This window comes from Pseudophryne corroboree, chromosome 3, assembly GCF_028390025.1.
Source record: "Pseudophryne corroboree isolate aPseCor3 chromosome 3, aPseCor3.hap2, whole genome shotgun sequence".
Classification (NCBI taxonomy): domain Eukaryota; kingdom Metazoa; phylum Chordata; class Amphibia; order Anura; family Myobatrachidae; genus Pseudophryne; species Pseudophryne corroboree.
Genome location: NC_086446.1, coordinates 746839070 through 746865062, shown reverse-complemented (window position 1 = coordinate 746865062; position 25993 = coordinate 746839070). Strand labels below are relative to the sequence as shown.

General features: G+C 45.7%; 1 long non-coding RNA gene across 4 annotated transcripts in view; it reads right to left on the bottom strand.

Annotated features, from left to right (window-relative positions):
* Positions 1 to 25993, bottom strand: part of LOC135056759 (uncharacterized) — a 99471-nt gene that overhangs the window by 34438 nt on the left and 39040 nt on the right. The window contains exons 6-7 of one of the 4 annotated variants that reach the window (XR_010244066.1): positions 24428 to 24603; positions 21468 to 22050 (exon numbers count right to left, since the gene is read on the bottom strand). This is a non-coding gene — a long non-coding RNA (uncharacterized LOC135056759). Of the gene's footprint in view, positions 1 to 21467; positions 22051 to 24427; positions 24604 to 25993 lie in introns of those variants that run through there. The other 3 variants (XR_010244064.1, XR_010244067.1, XR_010244065.1) reach the window with 3 other exon arrangements.

Below are 25993 nucleotides of genomic sequence, written 5' to 3'. Positions count from 1 at the left end.
TGAGTCTGACCCTGCTCATACAGTTAGTGCTGGTGTTTGCACATGAGCAAGCCAAGGCGGCAACACATATTTTTATGCCTGCAAATGCCGTTATGTCTATATGTGGCCAAATGTGTTACATGTTGCGGTGCTGTGCTTATCCATATTGGTAACTTGACATGATCATTTGACATCATGGGGTACAAAGTCCCTGGTGAAGCATTACAATAATTGCTGTAAGACTTACTATTACATCTAATTAGAGATGAGCGGGTTCGGTTTCTCGGAAACCGAACCCCCCCGAACTTCAGCCTTTTTACACGGGTCCGAGGCAGACTCGGATCTTCCCGCCTTGCTCGGCTAACCCGAGCGCGCCCGAACGTCATCATCCCGCTGTCGGATTCTCGCGAGGCTCGTATTCTATCGCGAGACTCGGATTCTATATAAGGAGCCGCGCGTCGCCGCCATTTTCACACGTGCATTGAGATTGATAGGGAGAGGACGTGGCTGGCGTCCTCTCCGTTTAGAGTAGAGTAGAGAGTCTAGAGACACTTGATTTACTAATTTTGGGGAGCATATTAGGACGGAGTACTACTTGCTGATAGTGTGACCAGTGACCACCAGTTTAATTAATCCGTTCTCTGCCTGAAAAAAACCGATACACAGTGTGACACAGTCACATACCATATCTGTGCTCAGCCTCAGTGTGCCCTCAGTGTGCTGCATCATCTATGTAATACTGTATATCTGACTGTGCTGAGTGCTCACTGCTCACACAGCTTAATTGTGGGGGGAGACTGGGGAGCAGTTATAGCAGGAGTACATATTTTAACAGTGCACACTTTTGCTGCCAGAGTGCCACTGCCAGTGCCAGTGTGACTGACCAGTGACCACTGACCACCAGTATATTGTGATTGTCTGCCTGAAAAAGTTAAACACTCGTCGTGTGGTGTTTTTATTCTATAAACGCATTCTGCTGACAGTGTCCAGCAGGTCCGTCATTATATAATATATACCTGTCCGGCTGCAGTAGTGATATATATATATTTTTTATATCATTATCATCCAGTCTATATTAGCAGCAGACGCAGTACGGTAGTCCACGGCTGTAGCTACCTCTGTGTCGGCATTCGCTCGTCCATCCATAATTGTATACCACCTACCCGTGGTGTTTTTTTTTTTTTTCTATCTTCTTGATACTAGTAGCTTACTTTAGGAGTCTGCAGTGCTGAGCTGACAGTGTCCAGCAGGTCCGTCATTATATAATATATACCTGTCCGGCTGCAGTAGTGATATATATATATATTTTTTATATCATTATCATCCAGTCTATATTAGCAGCAGACGCAGTACGGTAGTCCACGGCTGTAGCTACCTCTGTGTCGGCAGTCGCTCGTCCATCCATAATTGTATACCACCTACCTGTGGTGTTTTTTTTTCTATCTTCTTGATACTACTAGTAGCTTACTTTAGGAGTCTGCAGTGCTGAGCTGACAGTGTCCAGCAGGTCCGTCATTATATAATATATACCTGTCCGGCTGCAGTAGTGATATATATATATATATTTTTTATATCATTATCATCCAGTCTATATTAGCAGCAGACGCAGTACGGTAGTCCACGGCTGTAGCTACCTCTGTGTCGGCAGTCGCTCGTCCATCCATAATTGTATACCACCTACCCGTGGTGTTTTTTTTTTTCTTCTATCTTCTTGATACTAGTAGCTTACTTTAGGAGTCTGCAGTGCTGAGCTGACAGTGTCCAGCAGGTCCGTCATTATATAATATATACCTGTCCGGCTGCAGTAGTGATATATATATATATTTTTTATATCATTATCATCCAGTCTATATTAGCAGCAGACGCAGTACGGTAGTCCACGGCTGTAGCTACCTCTGTGTCGGCAGTCGCTCGTCCATCCATAATTGTATACCACCTACCTGTGGTGGTTTTTTTTTTTTCTATCTTCTTGATACTACTAGTAGCTTACTTTAGGAGTCTGCAGTGCTGAGCTGACAGTGTCCAGCAGGTCCGTCATTATATAATATATACCTGTCCAGCTGCAGTAGTGATATATATATATATTTTTTATATCATTATCATCCAGTCTATATTAGCAGCAGACGCAGTATGGTAGTCCACGGCTGTAGCTACCTCTGTGTCGGCAGTCGCTCGTCCATCCATAATTGTGTACCACCTACCCGTGGTGTTTTTTTTTTTTTCTATCTTCTTGATACTAGTAGCTTACTTTAGGAGTCTGCAGTGCTGAGCTGACAGTGTCCAGCATGTCCGTCATTATATAATATATACCTGTCCGGCTGCAGTAGTGATATATATATATATATATTTTTTTTATATCATTATCATCCAGTCTATATTAGCAGCAGACGCAGTACGGTAGTCCACGGCTGTAGCTACCTCTGTGTCGACAGTCGCTAGTCCATCCATAATTGTATACCACCTACCTGTGGTGTTTTTTTTTTTCTATCTTCTTGATACTACTAGTAGCTTACTTTAGGAGTCTGCAGTGCTGAGCTGACAGTGTCCAGCAGGTCCGTCATTATATAATATATACCTGTCCGGCTGCAGTAGTGGTATATATATATATTTTTTTATATCATTATCATCCAGTCTATATTAGCAGCAGATGCAGTACGGTAGTCCACGGCTGTAGCTACCTCTGTGTCGGCAGTCGCTCGTCAATCCATAAGTATACTAGTATCCATCCATCTCCATTGTTTACCTGAGGTGCCTTTTAGTTGTGCCTATTAAAATATGGAGAACAAAAATGTTGAGGTTCCAAAAATAGGGAAAGATCAAGATCGACTTCCACCTCGTGCTGAAGCTGCTGCCACTAGTCATGGCCGAGACGATGAAATGCCAGCAATGTCGTCTGCCAAGGCCGATGCCCAATGTCATAGTACAGAGCATGTAAAATCCAAAACACCAAATATCAGTAAAAAAAGGACTCAAAAATCTAAAATAAAATTGTCGGAGGAGAAGCGTAAACTTGCCAATATGCCATTTACCACACGGAGTGGCAAGGAACGGCTGAGGCCCTGGCCTATGTTCATGGCTAGTGGTTCAGCTTCACATGAGGATGGAAGCACTCAGCCTCTCGCTAGAAAAATGAAAAGACTCAAGCTGGCAAAAGCACAGCAAAGAACTGTGCGTTCTTCGAAATCACAAATCCACAAGGAGAGTCCAATTGTGTCGTTTGCGATGCCTGACCTTCCCAACACTGGACGTGAAGAGCATGCGCCTTCCACCATTTGCACGCCCCCTGCAAGTGCTGGAAGGAGCACCCGCAGTCCAGTTCCTGATAGTCAGATTGAAGATGTCAGTGTTGAAGTACACCAGGATGAGGAGGATATGGGTGTTGCTGGCGCTGGGGAGGAAATTGACCAGGAGGATTCTGATGGTGAGGTGGTTTGTTTAAGTCAGGCACCCGGGGAGACACCTGTTGTCCGTGGGAGGAATAGGGCCATTGACATGCCTGGTGAAAATACCAAAAAAATCAGCTCTTCGGTGTGGAAGTATTTAAACAGAAATGCGGACAACATTTGTCAAGCCGTGTGTTGCCTTTGTCAAGCTGTAATAAGTAGGGGTAAGGACGTTAACCACCTCGGAACATCCTCCCTTATACGTCACCTGCAGCGCATTCATAATAAGTCAGTGACAAGTTCAAAAACTTTGGGCGACAGCGGAAGCAGTCCACTGACCAGTAAATCCCTTCCTCTTGTAACCAAGCTCACGCAAACCACCCCACCAACTCCCTCAGTGTCAATTTCCTCCTTCCCCAGGAATGCCAATAGTCCTGCAGGCCATGTCACTGGCAATTATGACGAGTCCTCTCCTGCCTGGGATTCCTCCGATGCATCCTTGCGTGTAACGCCTACTGCTGCTGGCGCTGCTGTTGTTGCTGCTGGGAGTCGATGGTCATCCCAGAGGGTAAGTCGTACTCGTAAGACCACTTTTACTACTTCCACCAAGCAATTGACTGTCCAACAGTCCTTTGCGAGGAAGATGAAATATCACAGCAGTCATCCTGCTGCAAAGCGGATAACTGAGGCCTTGGCATCCTGGGCGGTGAGAAACGTGGTTCCGGTATCCATCATTACTGCAGAGGCAACTAGAGACTTGTTGGAGGTACTGTGTCCCCGGTACCAAATACCATCTAGGTTCCATTTCTCTAGGCAGGCGATACCGAAAATGTACACAGACCTCAGAAAAAGACTCACCAGTGTCCTAAAAAATGCAGTTGTACCCAATGTCCACTTAACCACGGACATGTGGACAAGTGGAGCAGGGAAGGCTCAGGACTATATGACTGTGACAGCCCACTGGGTAGATGTATGGACTCCCGCCGCAAGAACAGCAGCGGCGGCACCAGTAGCAGCATCTCGCAAACGCCAACTCTTTCCTAGGCAGGCTATGCTTTGTATCACCGCTTTCCAGAATACGCACACAGCTAAAAACCTCTTACGGCAACTGAGGAAGATCATCGCAGAATGGCTTACCCCAATTGGACTCTCCTGTGGATTTGTGGCATCGGACAACGCCAGCAATATTGTGTGTGCATTAAATATGGGCAAATTCCAGCACGTCCCATGTTTTGCACATACCTTGAATTTGGTGGTGCAGAATTATTTAAAAAACGAGAGGGGCGTGCAAGAGATGCTGTCGGTGGCCAGAAGAATTGCGGGACACTTTCGGCGTACAGGCACCACGTACAGAAGACTGGAGCACCACCAAAAACGCCTGAACCTGCCCTGCCATCATCTGAAGCAAGAAGTGGTAACGAGGTGGAATTCAACCCTCTATATGCTTCAGAGGTTGGAGGAGCAGCAAAAGGCCATTCAAGCCTATACAACTGAGCACGATATAGGAGGTGGAATGCACCTATCTCAAGCGCAGTGGAGAATGATTTCAACGCTGTGCAAGGTTCTGCTGCCCTTTTGAACTTGCCACACGTGAAGTCAGTTCAGACACTGCCAGCCTGAGTCAGGTCATTCCCCTCATCAGGCTTTTGCAGAAGAAGCTGGAGACATTGAAGGAGGAGCTAACACGGAGCGATTCCGCTAGGCATGTGGGACTTGTGGATGGAGCCCTTAATTCGCTTAACAAGGATTCACGGGTGGTCAATCTGTTGAAATCAGAGCACTACATTTTGGCCACCGTGCTCGATCCTAGATTTAAAACCTACCTTGGATCTCTCTTTCCGGCAGACACAAGTCTGCTGGGGTTCAAAGAACTGCTGGTGACAAAATTGTCAAGTCAAGCGGAACGCGACCTGTCAACATCTCCTCCTTCACATTCTCCCGCAACTGGGGGTGCGAGGAAAAGGCTCAGAATTCCGAGCCCACCCGCTGGCGGTGATGCAGGGCAGTCTGGAGCGACTGCTGATGCTGACATCTGGTCCGGACTGAAGGACCTGACAACGATTACGGACATGTCGTCTACTGTCACTGCATATGATTCTCTCCCCATTGAAAGAATGGTGGAGGATTATATGAGTGACCGCATCCAAGTAGGCACGTCAGACAGTCCGTACTTATACTGGCAGGAAAAAGAGGCAATTTGGAGGCCCTTGCACAAACTGGCTTTATTCTACCTAAGTTGCCCTCCCACAAGTGTGTACTCCGAAAGAGTGTTTAGTGCCGCCGCTCACCTTGTCAGCAATCGGCGTACGAGGTTACATCCAGAAAATGTGGAGAAGATGATGTTCATTAAAATGAATTATAATCAATTCCTCCGTGGAGACATTGACCAGCAGCAATTGCCTCCACAAAGTAGTACACAGGGAGCTGAGATGGTGGATTCCAGTGGGGACGAATTGATAATCTGTGAGGAGGGGGATGTACACGGTGATATATCGGAGGATGATGATGAGGTGGACATCTTGCCTCTGTAGAGCCAGTTTGTGCAAGGAGAGATTAATTGCTTCTTTTTTGGTGGGGGTCCAAACCAACCCGTCATTTCAGTCACAGTCGTGTGGCAGACCCTGTCACTGAAATGATGGGTTGGTTAAAGTGTGCATGTCCTGTTTATACAACATAAGGGTGGGTGGGAGGGCCCAAGGACAATTCCATCTTGCACCTCTTTTTTCTTTCATTTTTCTTTGCGTCATGTGCTGTTTGGGGGGTGTTTTTTGGAAGGGCCATCCTGCGTGACACTGCAGTGCCACTCCTAGATGGGCCAGGTGTTTGTGTCGGCCACTAGGGTCGCTTAGCTTACTCACACAGCTACCTCATTGCGCCTCTTTTTTTCTTTGCGTCATGTGCTGTTTGGGGAGTGTTTTTTGGAAGGGCCATCCTGCGTGACACTGCAGTGCCACTCCTAGATGGGCCAGGTGTTTGTGTCGGCCACTTGGGTCGCTTAGCTTAGCCATCCAGCGACCTCGGTGCAAATTTTAGGACTAAAAATAATATTGTGAGGTGTGAGGTGTTCAGAATAGACTGAAAATGAGTGGAAATTATGGTTATTGAGGTTAATAATACTTTGGGATCAAAATGACCCCCAAATTCTATGATTTAAGCTGTTTTTTAGGGTTTTTTGAAAAAAACACCCGAATCCGACAAAAAAAATTCGGTGAGGTTTTGCCAAAACGCGGTCGAACCCAAAACACGGCCGCGGAACCGAACCCAAAACCAAAACACAAAACCCGAAAAATTTCCGGTGCTCATCACTACATCTAATATGGATCTATTATTGCCGAAAGAATGCACATGTTTTGTCGACAGTCAATATATCGACAGGAGAATGCCGACACAGCTCTCAGTTAAAGCATTTCAACCTTGTTGGCACTATAACTTTAAACATGATTGTAAAACATCATGTCTAAAGTTATAATGCCAACATGCATAAAATGCTTAACTTGGTGGTTCCCAAATTGGGTGCCGTGGCAGCCATGAGCAAAGGAGGATTTACCACAAAGCAACCAAGGCGGCTGCTTAGGGCCAGGGCCGGCTACAGGCATGTTCCAGTAGAGTGGCCGAACAGGGCGCCACACTTAATGGGCGCCGCTAGTTCGTGCCGCCATATTGGAGCCTGCCCTGGAGCCAAGTCCCTGCACTGTGCAGTCTCAGCATCCGTCCCGCTGCCCACAAGCGCCCATGCAAGTGGCGCCGGCCCGTGAGCCAATCAGAGCTTGTGGACCGTCAGCTAAGGCTCCTGATTGGCTGCCAGATTGCGAGCTTTGATTGGCTCGCGGACCGGAGCCTAATTGGAGCACCGCCGCCAGAGACTGAGGGGAAGGAGAGGCGCACGCTGCGTTCTCCTCCCTGCCGAAGAAAACAGCAGTAGCAGCATCATCATCAGCGCGGTGAGCAGCACTTTGGGGAGGGGGAGGCACTATGTGGGGACATGTGTATCTGGCATTGGGGGCATATCTTGCACTCTGGAGACATGTGTATCTGCATTGGGGCATATCTGGTACTCTGGGGGCATATCTGCAACTGTGGGGACATGTGTATCTGGCACTGGGGGCATATCTGGCACTGTGGGGCCATGTGTATCTGGCACTGGGGGCATATATGGCACTGTGGGGACATGTCATCTGGCACTGGGGGCATATCTAGCACTCTAGGGACATGTGTATCATGTCTATCTGACACTGCTGGGGGGCATATCATGTCTATCTGGCACTGCTGGGGGTCATATCATGTGTAGCTGGCACTGCTAGGGGGCATATCATGTCTATCTGGCACTGCTGAGGGGCATATCATGTGTATATGGCACTGCTGGGGGCATGCCGTGTCTATCTGGCACTGCTGGGGGGCATGCCATGTCTATCTGGCACTACACTACTGGGATCATTATGTGTATCTGGCACTATACTGGAGACATTGTGGGTCATTCCGAGTTGATCGCTAGCTGTCGTTGCCACAGCGCAGCGACCAGGCTAAAAATCAGCATTTCTGCGCATGCGTATGCTCCGCAATGCGCATGCGCGACGTACGGGTACAAAGTCCTTTGTGGTTTTGCACAGGTTCTAGCGAAGGAGTGCTTAGAAAAACGCAGGCGTGTCGGGGAAAACGTAGGCGTGGCTGGGCGAACGCTGGGCGGGTGTGTGACGTCAAAAGCCGTCCCTCCGTCATAAGAATCAACGCACACAAAGAGTAACTACAGGGCTTGTCATGTTTTGCACAAAAAGATTTTGCAGGCGCTCTGCTGCACAGGCGTTCGCACTTCTGCAAAGCAAAAATACACTCCCCAGTGGGCGGCGACAATGCGTTTGTACGGCTGCTAAAAACTGCTAGCGAGCGATCAACTCGGAATGACCCCCATTATGTGTAAGGAACACTACTCTGTCTGTTATGTGTAAGGCTGCTAATTGTGTGCGTAGAGGGGTTGTGAAATATATTTATTTATAGTTTGATAATATGAAGTTGCGAGACCATGCCCACTTTTTCGGGAGCGCGCACGCCTTTGCCGCGCGCATGGGGGGGCGCTTTTACATTTTCTTGTTCAGGGTGCTAGTAGGCTTGGAGCTGGCCCTGCTTAGGGCCCTGTGTGTCTCAGGGGGCCCTGTGAGTCCCAGGGGGGCCCGTCGATAAGGCTGTATGAAGGACATTTCCAGCAGACCATGACCTCCATCTAAAATGTTGGAGAGCTGGGATGGCTGAATACTACCAGCAGGCTGTCCGTGATTAGACAGCTGGCGGATGCTGGTTCCAGCACATGCCTGTGTCTCCAGTCCCGCAGTGTTGTAAGCCTCGATCACTCATATAGAATGCGGTCAGTGAGTGAGGGTGTAATGATGGGGTATGGGGACCTACTGTATTCAGTGAGGGGAGCACTGATCTACAATGCAGTAACTGAGTGGTGTAATAAGTTAGAGGTGAGGGGACATGGTGCAATCAGTGAAGGGGAAAGTAACATACTGTCACAGAATATAAGGCAAAAAACAACAAACAATTTAAAGGCCATAAATCAGGAATGAAAATATAGTGCTATGGATTGTTTGAGGGAGGGGGACCCTAAATCTGTATCTTGCTTAGGGCCCCATGAGGTCTAAATCCACCACCGACCGGGAGGCATTTGATATGCCGGCTGTCGGGATCCTGACAGCCTACATACCGACAACTATTCTCCCTCTTGGGGGGTCCACGACACCCGTGGAGGGAGAATAAATAGCGTTGTGCCACCGTGGCACAGGTTCTGTGGCTGATTAAAACCAGCTGGAATGTAGGCTTGAAGTCAGCCAGCCACAGAACCTGTGTAATCCATGAGCGTTCCAGGTAAAAGGGATAATATGGTCAGTTTAGCAAAGGGCTCTTTTGCGCTCACCCCGCTGCCGGCATGCCGGCGGTCGGGCCCCCGGCGCCGGTATGCTACACTGGGATCCTAAGCGTCGGCATAACATAGTAGACCCGAGGCAGCCTGGTGTACCACAGGGCACTTGCAGGGGTTCCTCAGGGTGGTGGTCCCGTACCAAATTGAGGGATCTATTTGCGAAGCCTTGGATGGAGATAAAGTGCCAGCTAATCAGCTCCTAACTGTCATTTTTCAAACACAGCCTGTAACATGCATTTAGGAGCTGATTGGCTGGTACTTTGTCTCCGTCCATTTTATCTCCATTGAAGGCTTAGTAAATAGACCCAAAATGATCTGTGGTTAATGTGATATGCAAAACCAGTGTTGACGGCTGACAGTCATAAAATATTTGGACAAAGAGAAGTGAATACCTATCCACCACCACGTAACTGACCCTAGAGATACAGGTAAGTACTATTTACTTACAGTAGTTTAATCATTTTGGTTAAGTTTTTCAGTAAGAAACTTTTGGCCTAGTGGTGGCGTGACCCAAAAAACTTTCGGAACCACTGCGTAAACTAACCGTATAACCGTGTTGGCATTAACTTATCTACATTCTCTTTTGGCATAATGACAGTCGACATACAGTGTGGACTGTCGACAAAATTACAACTTCCTGTGCAAAAAATACAGTAGGGGAGTAAGTTCAATTTCTGGGGAGATTATTTTTTATTTTAAACTCTTAAATAAGTGACTTAGGCCCTCATTCCGAGTTGTTCGCTCGCAAGCTGCTTTTAGCAGCTTTGCACACGCTAAGCCGCCGCCTACTGGGAGTGAATCTTAGCATAGTAAAATTGCGAACGAAAGATTAGCAGAATTGCGAATAGACACTTCTTAGCAGTTTCTGAGTATCTCCACACTTACTCGGCAACTGCGATCAGTTCAGTCAGTTTCGTTCCTGGTTTGACGTCACAAACACTCCCAGCGTTCGCCCAGACACTCCCCCGTTTCTTCAGACACTCCCGCGTTTTCCCCAGAAACGGCAGCGTTTTTTTTACACACACCCATAAAACGGCCAGTTTCCGCCCAGAAACACCCACTTCCTGTCAATCACATTACGATCACCAGAACGAAGAAAAAACCTTGTAATGCCGTGAGTAAAATTCCTAACTGCATAGCAAATTTACTTGGCGCAGTCGCAGTGCGAACATTGCGCATGCGCAATTAGCGGAAAATCGCTGCGATGAGAAGAAAAATAACGACTCGAAATGACCACCTTAGTTATATCCTCATTCCTCATAGGGCCTATTTCAAGGTTGATTGCAAAAAATGTTTTCCTCTAATTGGCAAAACCATGTGCAGTGCAGGTGGGGCAGATATAACATGTGCAGAGAGAGTTAGATTTGGGTGGGGTGTGTTCAAACTGAAATCTAAATTGCAGTGTAAAAATAAAGCAGGCAGTATTATTTACCCTGCACAGAAACAAAATAACCTACCCAAATCTAACTCTCTCTGCACATGTTACATTTGTCCCACCTGCAGTGCACATGGGGGGTAATTCTGAGTTGATCGCAGCAGGAATTTTTTTAGCAGTTGGGCAAAACCATGTGCACTGCAGTGGGGGCAGATATAACATGTGCAGAGAGAGTTAGATTTGGGTGAGTTATTTTGTTTCTGTGCAGGGTAAATGGGTAAATACTGGCTGCTTTAATTTAACACTGCAATTTAGATTGCAGATTGAACACACCACACCCAAATCTAACTCTCTCTGCACATGTTATATCTGCCCTCCCCCTGCAGTGCACATGGTTTTGCCCAACTGCTAACAAAATTCCTGCTGCGATCAACTTGGAATTACCCCCATGGTTTTAGCCATTAGGGTAAATGTCATTTTTCAATCAACCTTGAATTAGGCCCATAATCAGAAAATGATTATAACACTTTAGGGTGCTTTTGTGGGGATACATAAAACTAATATGGGAAGACATCAGGGAAATTTATTTTTATTTTTTGGGTCAATTATTCCTTAATGCCAATAAAATAAAACATATATTTAATTCAAAATGCACCAAAAATACAAAAACAATTCACTTCACGTTTGCAAATATAAAATGTATTCCCGTCGAAGCATAAAAAATAAATAAAACTTGTTAGGTTTATTAGGGAGCAGACGCCCTCTGGTCCTTAAGGGGTTAAAGTAATACTGTCCACTGTGAGCCAAGCATTAAGCAGCGCAAGATGTTTGCTTTCTCAGCTACTAAATATTACCATAAGACTTATTGGCTCATGAAGTGTGAATAAATATTCTGCCATACAACAGTTTTATTCAGAAATTGCAATAAATAATTTGTAAGCGTTTAGGTCTCGCACAGTCATCATTGGAACCGTACTTTAATGTCTGGAAATATACTGTATACTCAGTAATGGTTTTTTTCACATCCATCATTTTAAGAAAGTGCCAAGTGATTTTCTGTGCGGTGTCATTTCATCCTCGCTGGACAAATCTCTAGATGAGGACATTTAAAGTAAGTGACAAGACTATGTACATATATTAGTAAAATAATGTGTTCTAATACTGTAGTTCTAATGTTGTTTTAGCTACGGATCTCAAGAATCTTTATTTAATAAACCTTAAAAACCTAAATTTTCAGTGCAAACACCAAGAATAGGAATATCTCTTCTTGATACATTTATTTGCTCCTTGGACTACGATTGGGAATAGTAACCTGTGCGAGGCACCTTGCCCATGTGAGGGGACACGGTGCACTAATTGGGGTTCCCCGTCACTTTATGAAGAAAACTACACCAAAAAATTTAAAAAAAACACCTCATGGCAACCTTTTTCCATGTTGACCTTGTTTATAGTCGACTTAATGACCGTGTCAATGTATTTCAGGTGACAACCTAGTCACTGTCTACCAATAGTGGTCTACCTTATCACTGTCGACCTACAGTAGTTACTGTCGACCCTATGATCCACACCCAATCAGTTACATAGAAACATAGTATTTGATGGCAAAAAAACAATATGGCCTATACAAACTGCCCTTTAGGGTTAGGGTATTAGGGTTATGGGTTAGGGTATTAGGGTTAGGTTAGGGTATTAGGGTTAGGTTAGGGTATTAGGGTTAGGTTAGGGGGTTTGGGTTAGGGTATTAGGGTTAGGTTAGGGGGTTTGGGTTAGGGTATTAGGGTTAGGTTAGGGGTGTGGAGTAGGGTATTAGGGTTAGGTTAGGGTATTAGGGTTAGGTTGGTGTTTGGGTTAGGGTATTAGGTTAGGGGTTTGGGTTAGGTTATTAGGGTTATCTTACTGGATTAGGGATAAGATATTAGAGTTGGTTTAGCAGTTGGGTTAGGGTATTAGGGTTAGGGTATTAGGGTTAGGTTAGGGTATTAGGGTTAGGTTAGGGGTTAGGGTATTAGGGTTAGGTTAGGGGTATGGGTTAGGTTATTAGGGTTAGGTTAGGGGGTTTGGGTTAGGGTATTAGGGTTAGGTTAGGGGTGTGGAGTAGGGTATTAGGGTTAGGTTAGGGTATTAGGGTTAGGTTGGGGTTTGGGTTAGGGTATTAGGTTAGGGGTTTGGGTTAGATTATTAGGGTTAGCTTACTGGATTAGGGATAAGATATTAGAGTTGGTTTAGCAGTTGGGTTAAGGTATTAGGGTTAGGGGTTATGATTAGGGAGAGCCGAGGTTAGGGTTGGGTTAGGTTCGGTCATATTGTGATTACTACAATGCACATAGATATAAATAAGTAGTTACTTTGTTCGTCTGATATTCAAATCAAAGTTCTCGGATCAACTATCTCCTCTACTCCCCAAGTGCGTTTACTTGGAGTCATCCTTGACTCCTCTCCCTCCCTTATACACTCTTTTGTTGAGACTATTGCAATAGTTAATTCGGGAGATACAGAGTGCATGGATTAGAACCGACATTTCTCAAGGCATATTAAGAGTCCAGGTTTTAATGATATCCATGCTTGACACAGGTGACTAAGGGGTCTATTCACTAAGCCTAGGGTGGAGATAAAGTGGACGGAGATAAAGTACCAGACAATCAGCTAACCTAACTGCCATGTCACAGGCTGGGTTTGAAAAATGACAGTTAGAAGCTGATTGGCTGCTCATTAATCTCCATCCACTTTATCTCCATCCAAAGCTTAGTAAATAGACCTTTAAACCAGTACCTCAGTTACAGATGTGTCCTTATCCATCTGTACACTGCATGCCGCGGCACAAGCACGCTCCCACTACCTATAGATTTGAATGGGGGAGCTGGTGGGTACATGATTATTATTATTATTATTATTATTATTGTTATTAACAGTTTATTTTATAGCGCAGCAAATTCCGTTGTGCTTTACAATTGGACACAATGATAAAACAAAACTGGATAATAAACAAACAGTCATAGAGGTAGGAAGGCCCTGCTCGCAAGCTTACAATCTATAGGGAAATAGGCATTGATACACAAGGAAAGGTGCTATCTATTGCATATTTGTCCACTGGATTGCAAAGGTTCTAGGTGGGCTGTATGATATCACATCACAGCAATGACGAACCATGGTCAGAAAGAAGGGAAAGTGAAGAAAGAGAAAATATGTGGAGGATATGTGCGGACTGTACAGTGGGGATATAATCGGATAGGAGAGCTTATGAAGGTTGAGTGAGCGGTTCTGGAATGTGATAAGCTTGCCTGAAGAGGTGAGTTTTCATGAAACGTTTAAAGGTCTGGAGACTAGAGGATAGTCTTATTGTGCATCATAGGGCATTCCACAGAGTGGGTGCAGCCCGAAGAAAGTCCTGCATGAGAGCAACTAATGAGTGTGGATGAGAGATGTAGATGTTGTGAAGAGCGGGGAATTCGGGTTGGGAGATATTTGGAGACAAGTGAAGAGATGTACATTGATGTAGTTTGGTTAATGACCTTGTGTGTGAATAAAAGTATTTTATATTGAATACGGTAGAATACCGGTAACCAATGGAGGGACTGACTGAGCGGATCTGCAGAAGATGAATGTCTAGCGAGGAAGATTAGCCTCGCAGCTGCATTCAGAATGGATTGTAGTGGCGAGAGCCTATGTTTGGGAAGACCGGTCAGGAGACTATTACAATAATCAGTACGGGAGATAATGAGAGCATGGATTAGAGTTTTAGCAGTGTCTTCTGTAAGGTATGGTCGTATTTTGGATATGTTTCTTAGATGTATGTAACAAGATTTTGAGACAGATTGAATGAGGGGAACAAAGGACAGATCAGAGTCAAGGATGACACCTGATGCCAACATATAAGGACACATCTGTATTTTGATGTAGCCTGGATATCACTAAAACCTGCACTGTCAGTGGGCAGATGTAATAAGCCTGGAGAAGTGATAAAGCAGTGATAAGTGGAAGGTGATAACGCACCAGCCAGTCAGCTCCTAACTGTCATTCTTGAAACCCATAACGATTGGTTGGTGCGTTATCACCTTGCACTTATCACTGCTTTTTCACTTCTCCAGGCTTAATACATCTGCCCCAGTGTGCCTTGAGGGCTGACGTTGGGAATGCCTGGATTCGAGTATGGTTATATTTTGGATATGTTTTTTTGATGCATGTAAAGCCCCATACACACTAGGGTCAGGATGTATTAAAGATACATTGTCGCCAGTCGCCGGTTACTGCAGCGATGTTGATCGCAAATGTACTAACACATGCAATCAACATCACGATGCGGTGACGGAGGCCCCCCGCGATACCTGTTAGGTGGTCTGCGGGGGGTCTCCGTCACCTCCCAGGGGTCCCCACACTGGCTAGACGCCGGGAAACAGCAGCAGGCTGCCCCCGGCGCCTCCTCCTCCCCCCTGCAGCCGGAAAGACGTCCGGCTGCGTTGTTAGGGGGAGGAGGAGACTACCTTTTGGGTCTAGGCTGCCTGGAGGAAGGTATGCCGGGGGGGAGGCATCTGCGGCGGTGTCGGCGGGTTGCGGCGGTCGGCGATAAGCCCATAGGCTTCTATAGGGTATCGCCATCCAGAGATGGCGATACCCTGGACGCCAAAAACGCGGCGGTAGTGTGTTAGTAAATATGAAAATGCTGTAAAACCCCCGTTTTCGGCGGTTTTACAGCATTTTTGCTTTAGTTCATCCCGCCCTAGATGAGAAAGTGAAAGATCTCGCTCAGAAGTGCCGATCTGAGCGAGATCTTTCACAATCTCGTCCAGTGTGTACACTCAATGTCGTTAACGATGCACACTGCCACGCACCGTTAACTACCCCCTCCCTCGTCTGAACATGTACAGACGAGGGAGGTCCTCATTAACGACAGACATGCGGCAGATGCCGTCATTCCCCCTGCCGACCCCTGTGACCTGTTAGTGAGTTAAACTGAGTGTTGGGGTAATTACTTTCAGCACAATAAGTTTCACCAAGCTGAAGCAGAAATGCCAATGTATGATTGACCAGCTGTGTAAGTGGGGCAGGTGTTTTATTACAATGTACAGTTATAAGTCTCCCTATCAGATACCTAGACTGGTTCTCGAACTAAAGTCAACATTCTGACAACATTCAGAACTTAACATTCAGACCTTGTCAACATTCTGCTGTCGATATTCTGTGTGGATAATATGTAACACTTATTTAATCATACCTTCCAATATCTGAGTTAGTAAAAGTCCTATAAAAGTCTGACTGGCTCAGAAAAGCGTGACTTTCCCACCCGAAGCAGTTGGGAGGTATGGTTTAATATGCCTACTGATGTTACTGGGAGTAATGGGGGTCATTCCGACCCGATCGCTCGCTGCAGTTTGTCGCAGCGCAGCGATCGGGTCAGAACTGCGCATGCGCCGGCGCCGCAGTGCGCCGGCGCATGGCAGCCGTCGTTGCCTAGCGATCGCCTCTGAGAAAGGGCGGGAGGGAGCTGGACAGCAGCGTTAAGCCGCCGTTTAGGGTGAGCGGTCCGGCCAATACAGTCGTGGCCGGACCGTTGGGGGGGGGCGGACCGCGGCAGCTGCGTGACGTCACACGCAGCCGCTGCGGGCCGGGGAGCGATGAATAGCTCCCGGCCAGCACGCTAAAGCTACTGTAAAAAATGCAAAGCACTTCTGCAGGGGGGGGGGGGGGCGGCACTGACATGCGGGGCGGACTAGCCCCCGCATGTCAGTGTGAATGATCGTAGCTGTGCTAAATTTAGCACAGCTACGATCAACTCGGAACAACCCCCAATGTGCAGCTCTGAAGGTTAGCCTATTAATGTTTTACTGTATTGAAACAATGTTGTTACAGTTTAATTAAACCTAGAGCTGCAGAGTAAATATGTTTTTATTTTTTATTAAGATGATCTCCTGTAAAGGAATTTTTACGTAGCACTATAATATCTACTACATCAGGACCTTAGTATACTCTGTAGCTTTTAAGTCACATGTAGCTGATATATCAAAGGAAGTGTCTTTCTTTAGAACCTAATTTGCAATGGCGGTCTATCCAGACATTATGCATGCCTCTGGTAGTTAGCAATGCAACATGTTACACAAACGTTCCCCTATTGTCTTGAGCCGTGTCTGTGCAGTGATCCTTGTACAAACATGGCGATTCTTCATTAAATATCAAGCAAGCATGTGAAGGTCTCAAATTCAATTGTAATAAGCACTTTGCTGTTCCTCCTCCAAAAGCATTTCCACCCCAGTGTGGCAGGGACAAATTATACATCAAGCATCCCAGGCCCTAGGCGGCACTGAGTACTTATAACCCATTTTTATGGATTGCTTTTTTTTTTGAGGAAAAGGGAAAGTGACTCTAAAACAGTCTCGTGCTCAAGGCCCCGTGGGATCTTCATCAGGATCTGCTTGATAGGGGAGGAAATAACAACATTAAAAGGTCGGCTGCATCTTTAGAATTCAGGATCTTGAGTTCTATAATGGCATGTAACAATGATGTTAGATGAAATGGGATTTCACAGTGAAATTACTTGAATAGTATATTGCTGTTCACATTGGATGTGATAGAAGGCCTGATTCAATGACGTATGGTACAGACACAGACGCTGCTTCTTTGTACACAAACGCTGTGCTGTAATATGCAAAAGCCGCAGGAGGCGTCTTTAGTAAAAAGACGCCCACTACCCGCCACAATGATCAACTGCGCGAACACTGGACATCTGACTGACCCTGAAGTTACTCGAAAGGCCGGCAAAATCACGCTGCTGGGGCCAGTGAAGCTGTGTCCAAGTACGCAGCCATTGGCTTCGGTGCGTGAAGAAAACAGGGCTGACACGCCCCCTGTTTTTTGGAATGCTCCTTGACACCACCCCCAACACCAACCAACAGCTACTGCAGAGCCCCTTGGAGCGACCAGTCTGTGGAACTGCTTGGAGCTGGTGGCTCCACCCCCTAGGTATGACATCATTACAGAATAGGTTTCGGGGAAGGGGAAGGCAAAGGACCCACTACTGCCCACTTACAGCTCTGAACAATCCTGATATCAAGGTGCCTATTAAATTTTGCTACGATGTAAACCTCACTACTTCCAGTTGGTGCCAGTGAATGAGTTATGAAAACGTTCAGTAAGTTTCCAGTAGCCCAGGCCATTGTGACTGCCTTCAGTCTGATTGGAAAGGATATGATTTTCCTAAATCATTTTCCAGTAGAACATTCAAGAACATGTCTTAGTCTGAGCAGTAAAAAAAACAAAAAAAACATAATAATTCAAAATAAAAATCTGAATGTCTCAGTCTTGTTGAAAAAAGCAGAGATTAGAAAGCAGTGACTAATGGGGGAAATGTGAGCTCCTAAAAACGCTGTAGGTCTGGAACGACTTCTGCGGAACAAGTTCTGGCTTCTGGTGCCTGGGTGGTATGTTACATTTCTCCGCTCAAACAACAAGACACATCCATGCAAGAGATTTCCTAACACAGTTCTAAAAAATGATAAAGAAAGATGAGCACTAGGCGAAAGGTAAACAGAATATTCTTACGTAAACAAGGAGAAACGGGAAGAGGACCTCCAGCTTTTGTCCACTTATCCATCTTTAAGTAAAGGATGGAAAATTCCGTTGTGTAATAATTGAAATGAATAATCACAAGACATTTTGAGCGATGACACCCGTCTTCATCATTCATGCCAGCTGGGAGAACGAAGAAAGAAGAAGAAATAAAAAGCTTCTTTGAACCCTAGATTTTTAGAATAAATGTATACATTCGTTTGCGTTGGATGGATTTGGAGCAGTTGGGTCTTCACCCTCCTTGTGAAGACTAATGAGCTGGAGTTACCCATCACTCAGGCCTACTCTCAAGCCACAGGCTACCGTTCACCCTCTGGGTTCTGTCTTGGTGAGGTTTACTTGAAACATACACAGTTTATTTCTCATTGTTTACGTTTGCCTTGTCTTAAAGCATCGTCTTCACTTGCCTGTTGTTTGGTTCTCCCCATCATAACACTCCAGTGAAAAATGAAAACCGCTGACTGACTGGTTAAGCGCTGCTCTATATACATTCAAGTTTTAGGAGGAGGTAGTCATTGGATGAATTAAAAAAAAAAAAGGTTTTAGGAACCCTGTGAATACTCCCAGGTATAGAATTCTGTCTATTTAAAGGATATTTATTGTAACTGTAGGTTGGAAAATGGTCAGGTCTGAAGAAAGTTCCTTGAAGATAGGACATTTTGGTAAGAACTTAAAAAAAAAAAAAAAAGAACCCTACAGATGGAGCCATGCTCATCTAGTGCAGCTCCATCGCTAACGTGTACTCCCAGCGGGACTAGGCAATCCGGCGCCTAGCCCCGCTATGGGAGTGCACAGAGATGCTCCCATTGTAGTGAATGGGGCGCGTGTGCGTCATGGACGCGCGAGCGGCCCAGACGCTGTGATAGACGCGCCTAGGCGGGCGTGCCAGGCACAGACTAAGCCATGATTAGCGTGGCTCCATCTGTGTGAGCCAAACATGAAGGAGTCTATGTACTAAGTTTGGAAAGAGATAAAGTGGAGAGAGATAAAGCATCAGCCAGTCAGCTCCTAGCTGCCATGTTACAGGCCGTGTTTGAAAAATGAGAGTTAGGAGCTGATTGCTTAACACTTTGTGGTCTATTTACTAAGCCTTGGGTGGAGATAAAGTTGACGGAGATAAAGTACCAACCAATCAGCTCCTGACTGTCATTTTTCAAATGCAGCTTGTGACATGGCAGTTAGGAGCTGATTGGCTGGTAATTTATCTTCCTCCACTTTATCTCCATTCAAGGTTTAGTAAATAGACCCCTTTATACCTGTCCACTTTCTCTCTCTTCAAGCTTTGATACATCTCCCCTTGTATCTTGTATGATCATTGAATGGAGAGTCAGTGATATACCAGTAAAAAAAAAAAGAAAAAGTCTTATTAGCAGTGGTATATTTTGTTTAGTATCAGTGATATGCGACACTTGTTTACCCGTGTGTGACAGTCACGACGTAACATGGAAAAGAGCCGTTGCATCATAGCACTTCATATACAGATTCAGAGACTCAATTGCGCACAGATGTACAAGTGTCACATATCAAATTAATTAGCATATCACATTACCACTAATTTTGGGTAAAAAGATGCAAAAGAAGATGTCTGCCGTTAACAGTCTCACAGGACCTGGCACGCCGAGAGGGGCTGTTTGGTGACTACAACAAAGATGTATGAGGACATCTGTAGATGGTGTATGCGGTACAGGGGCAAACAGCGGTAAGCTAAGCTTACCGCTGTTTGTAAATGACTTAAAAGAGGACATAACCCCTTAGGCGAGTACTAAAGGGGTTATGTCTCAAAGTTAAATAGGGCCCTAAGATTGCAAACAGTGGTGGAACTGCAGTGGGTGCCGGAAGTGCTGCCGCCGCAGGGCTCCAAGGCAAGGGGCTCTGAAAAGACCATGGCCCTCATTCCGAGTTAATCGCTCGTTATTTTCCTTCGCATCGGTGCGATTTTCCGCTAACTGCGCATGCGCAATGTACGCACTGCGGCTGCGTCAAGTAAATTTGCTAAGAAGTTTGGTATTTTACTCACGGCATTACGAGTTTTTTTCTTCGTTCTGGTGATCGGAGTGTGATTGACAGGAAGTGGGTGTTTCTGGGCGGAAACTGACCGTTTTATGGGTGTGTGTGAAAAAACGCTGCCGTTTCTGGGAAAAACGCGGGAGTGGCTGGAGAAACGGGGGAGTGTCTGGGCGAACGCTGGGTGTGTTTGTGACGTCAAACCAGGAACGAAACTGACTGAACTGATCGCAGTGGCAGAGTAAGTGTCGAGCTACTCAGAAACTGCTAAGAAGTGTCTATTTGCAATTTTGAGAATCTTTCATTCGCAATTCTGCTAAGCTAAGATTCACTCCCAGTAGGCGGCGGCTTAGCGTGTGCAATGCTGCTAAAAGCAGCTTGCGAGAGAACAACTCGGAATGAGGGCCCATGCCTCTTCAGAGCATTCACTGGTCTAGAACATGATCAGAAGTGGCCCCAGTCTGTCGCATTGAGGGTAGAGCACATGGCCTGGAAATGTTAAGTTGCATCGCCATTTTCACACCAAAATTTTGCAATGTGGCATGGCGATTCACTGTTCTGCCCCTGATTGCAAATATATCTTTTATTCGTATGTTGAAAGGTTATCTGGACCTGCGATATTCCAATTACTTAACAAGAGGTGATGCATGAAAATGTTCTATATGTGGAACTTTAACGATTAATTTGTTAATTATTGACAGACATCTCTTTGACATGATAATAATCTTCAAAATGTACAAGACTTGCCTTGGGCCTTGGGATTCAATTGTTTTCCCCATGGTTATCACTATGGGGAGCAAAATGGAGCAATTCAATTGTTGCTCCATTTAGATGTCCATTAGCAGCAGGGGTGACATTTCTTCTCGTAGTCTTCTGAGGTGCAAGAAGAAGTGTGTGCAAGTCCGTGGTTTAGGCGCCCAAACTCCCTAACTAGAAGTCTTGACAGAATTAGTAGATTTTCGTGGCAGTACTCCATCTACTAGGTAAATAATAAGCAATGGGCGCCTGATCAGAGCAGCAATTGAATTGCTCTGATGTAATGTCGCACGAGCATGGAACACACAACACGAGACATACAAAGAGACACACATAAAATGCACAAACAGAAAGATACATACACACAAGACTCACACACACACACACACACACACACACACACACACACACAATACAAGAAACTGAGAATAACATCCACCATGTATAAATCTGTCTCTATTACATAAAGACATCCCTGTGGCATAGTTCTAGAACTCCAGGTTTTTTTATTCTGTTAGGGAAAGTTGGCAATTAAAGTTTTAGAAAATATTTTTCAAGTATATTAACCCTTATCATAATGTGTTGTCACTAGTACTGAGTTAGGCAAGTGGCAGCCATTTTTCTGAAGACCAACTTAAAGACTTCTGTACTGGAGACAAATTTGTATGTGATAACTGATTTCCAAACAGTGGAGTTGCGGAGAGATGCGCCACTGTGACATAATGTTAGTATTCACAACTGTATATTTATCTACATATGGTATATCTATCTATCTATCTATATATCTATATATACAGTATGTGTATGTGGACAATTATGTATTTATTTACAAGCCATATAAACAGTAACACAGGTGCAGTTTAAGGCCTTATACCCAATAACACATGCAACTACATACGCCAGTGAAACAGCACATCAGGGAAAATACATTCAAGCCTAACATATATTTGAAAAAAAACCTATGCTTCTACTTTGACAGCCATCATAACCTTGAATTCCATTTTATCCAAGGGTCTGGATGTAATCATATAATCTGATTTTGAGGATCGTTTATGCATCAAAGTCGGCTGAAGACTGGAGATCTGCAATGCACAAACATTTTAGCTGGTTTACGTTCCAGGGTGCCAATAATCTAAGATGTGCAGCTGCCTCCAGAATCAATCTCATCAAACTCCGCTGCAAATGGAACTACATATGGGGGGTAATTCCAAGTTGATCACAGCAGGAAATTTTTTAGCAGTTGGGCAAAACCATGTGCACTGCAGGGGGGGGGCAGATATAACATTTGCAGAGAGAGTTAGATTTGGGTGGGTTATTTTGTTTCTGTGCAGGGTAAATACTGGCTGCTTTATTTTTACACTGCAATTTTGATTGCAGATTGAACACACCACACCCAAATCTAACTCTCTATGCACATGTTATATCTGCCTCCCCTGCAGTGCACATGGCTTTGCCCAATTGCTAACAAACTTGAAGCTGCAATCAACTCAGAATTACCCCCATGGTTGCTATAAACACACGTACAATATAGTTTTTGTCACTAGGTCTCCTCACATTCAGAATAGCATTGCTCGTGTTGAATGCTAGTGGCTTAAACTGTCGCTATCTGAATTAAGTGTAAAATAGACCCTTAGAGCTCGTACACTCCATCAATACAAATATAGGCTCTAATAACTGGCTCTCTACAAGTATTTAGCAGTGTATTTGGAGCTGTGCTTCTAACCTCCGTTCTCCCTAATCTTCCAGTAAAGTGGTACAGTACATAAAGATCTGTTATACCCCTTTTCCACTAGAAGTCTCAGGTCTGACCCACGATTTGGAACACGGTTCCAAGCCAGGTCAGACCCGAGACGGACCCCTTTTCCACAATGGCGCTGACCAGGGAATATACCGGGTCAGCGCTGTTTACACTGCACCCAGGTGCAGTGTCTTCTGTCCGGCGCTTGGAGATGAAGTCATCTCCAAGTGCCGGGAAAACCGGCAGATCGGGACCCTCGGGGCATGGCCTTGGTCCCATTAGGCCACGCCGCCAATGCGATGCTTCCCGCCATCATGCTGGGGTCAATCCCAGCACTCTGGAAGCTGCTGGGCTGCCCCCAGCCTCCGGCACACACTGTCCCGGTCAACGCTGCTGTCCGCATAGCAGGACAGACAGCAGCGCTGACAGCATGCGCTGTCCCTCCCGACCACCCGCGGGACACTGTGGTCAGGGAGGTATGGGCTCTTAACAGGCTGTAAACGGGTCCTGAGTCGGATGACCCGGGTAACCTGTTTACACTACACCCTTACCCGGGTCATTCCGGGGTCCAACCCAGGTAGCTACCTGGGTAGGATTCCTGGGTCCAGGGGTGGATTGGGAACTAAAAGTGGCCCTGGAGAAATTTAATGAAGTGGCCTCATGTGTGTGGCACCAAATCAATGATATGCGGAACCAACACCAAAGTAGGCGGGATTAGTACACAGGGCCATAACTAGAGGGGTGTGATACGTGCCGTCGCGAAGGGTCCCGATGGCAGCACATAGGAGATGTGCGGCGGGCAGGCCCATATATACTAGAAGATATTTCCATAGATATGAGCGACAACGACGGTTGTAAATGATCAGATCGTTCTAGTGTGTACACAGCAAACGATGAACGATGCGCGTACCCGTGGTCGTTAGAAGCAGGTTGTCAGTCGTCCATGCATACAGCTCAATCCCCTCATTTCCAGCAGGGCAGATCATTCGTCGATCAAATCATTTGTAAAAAAGCTCAGTGTGTATCAATCTCGTTTGTCAGGGAGTTCAAGGGAAATTGCTCATATCCACATTGTTCATCTTTCACATCTTTCAAGTCTTCTAGTGTGTATGGGCCTTAAGTGACAGAGCAGCGGCACAAATTCACTGCACATTACATCTCACAGTAGTGTCCATTATTCACATTACACCACACACTAGTGTCCGTTATTCACATTACACCACACAGTAATACTCCTTAATCCTTATACACGTTACGCCAGACAGCAGAGCCCTTATACACGTTACGCCATACAGCAGAGCCCTTATACACGTTACGCCATACAGCAGAGCCCTTATACACGTTATGCCAGACAGCAAAGCCCTTACACATGTTACGCCAGACAGCAGAGCCCTTATACATGTTACACCAGACAGCAGCGTCCTTATACACGTTACGCCAGACAGCAGAGCCCTTATACACGTTACACCAGATAGCAGAGCCCTTATACACTTTACGCCACACAGCAGAACCCTTATACACATTTTGCTAGAGAGCAGAGCCCTTATACACATTACACCACACAAGAGAGCCCTTATACACATTATGCCAAGAACCACACTAAACACATAAATGACACACACAGTTTAAATGTATATACAGTAGCTCCTTTTGGAAGAAGTAACTGGAGCCGTACTGTCACTGTATAGAAAAGAAGGTGCTGCAGCTGTCCCAACCTTTACCTATTAGCAGTGCCAGGATCCGAATGGTGTGGTCTCTGTGATTTCTCCCTTAGGGCTGCAGAGTGCGGAAAGCCCCAAGCAGACAGCGATGGCCTGGTGTGTTGGTGCACGGCTCTCCTGTAGCCCATTCTCCTGTTCAATCTTCTCCCCCGACAGGTACTAGGAGTGTGTGGAGCCTATTTATTATTATTATTATTATTATCCTTTATTTATATGGCGCCACAAGAGTTCCTCAGCGCCCAATTACAGAGTACATAAACAAATAATCAAACAGGAAAACAGCAACTTACAGTTGATGACAGTATAGGACAAGTACAGGGTAAATAAACATAGTTACATCAGCAGATGACACTGGAATAAGTATCAGGTGGCAGAAGACTGCTGGATTTGGTGCAGTTGAAGATTATTAAAGTAAAAAAGATAAGCACATGAGGGAAGAGGGCCCTGCTTGTGAGAGCTTACATTATAATGGGCCTACACTGCAGCGTTAACTTGCTTAGTCAACAGTCCACAAAGACTTCACCGGTGGCACTTCAAATGTGGTGTGGGCCTTCAGCCAATTGGAGGCTAGCTCGCGGACCAGCAGCCAATCAGGAGTGGCTGCTCCTGATTGGTTGCCGTTCCACGAACTCTGATTAGCTGGCGGATGGTGCCACTTTTTAAGTGCCAACGGTGATGTCTTTATCTCTATGGCTGCCCCGCCAAGTAAATGGGCAGCACCATGCATATCACTTTCACCCGCCCTGCCCCCCATCACCTCCCATTAATCCAACCCTGAAATGACAGGCATTAGGGTGTGCTTGTGCACACATTGCACACCCTGTGCGCACTCCTAAGGACGCGGGTGCAGCGAATGGGGATGGGGTTGTGAGGGGAGAGAATACAGAAGAGGGTAGCCTGTGTATACAGGGCTGCCATCAGAAATTGTGGGGCTCGGGACTGACAAAATAGACAGGGCCCCCTGTTGTCAGCCCAGGTAGCAAATCATACTCTGATTTTGAATACTGTCTCAATACAAAGTTTTTTCAGTGAATGCATGATAACTAGGAATAATAGCAAATCAAGCTGTGATATCAAACACTGGACTCAATTTCAGAACACGGAAGCCCTGGCCTGGGCTATCAGTTTACTATCACGTGGACATCTATGGGGAATAGTAGTAACCTGTGGTGAGCAGAGCAAGCCGGCGAGGGGACACATTTTAATGTTCTGAACAGGTTTAATAATGTTTTGAAGCAGTTTAGTTATGCTAATCTAGGGGGTTCCATGTTCTGTACCGGAACCCAAACACTGTCCTACCACACAGCGTATTCAGTGACCGCACACTACTGTGATGTCAATCAGTGCCAAGCAGAGCCCAGAGTGAACATTTCCTTTGCACCCCTTCTACAAAAAATGTAACATATCTCCATGTAAGCATAATGATACATGGTGCAACACATGGCATATATCCAATCTTCAACCTTTTGCCTTTTTTACTCAGATTGTGTACTTTTTCCTGCATTTTGAATCTTAATTCAATAACAGTGTGCTAAGTACTTGGGATTAGTATTTTACTGACCCCCC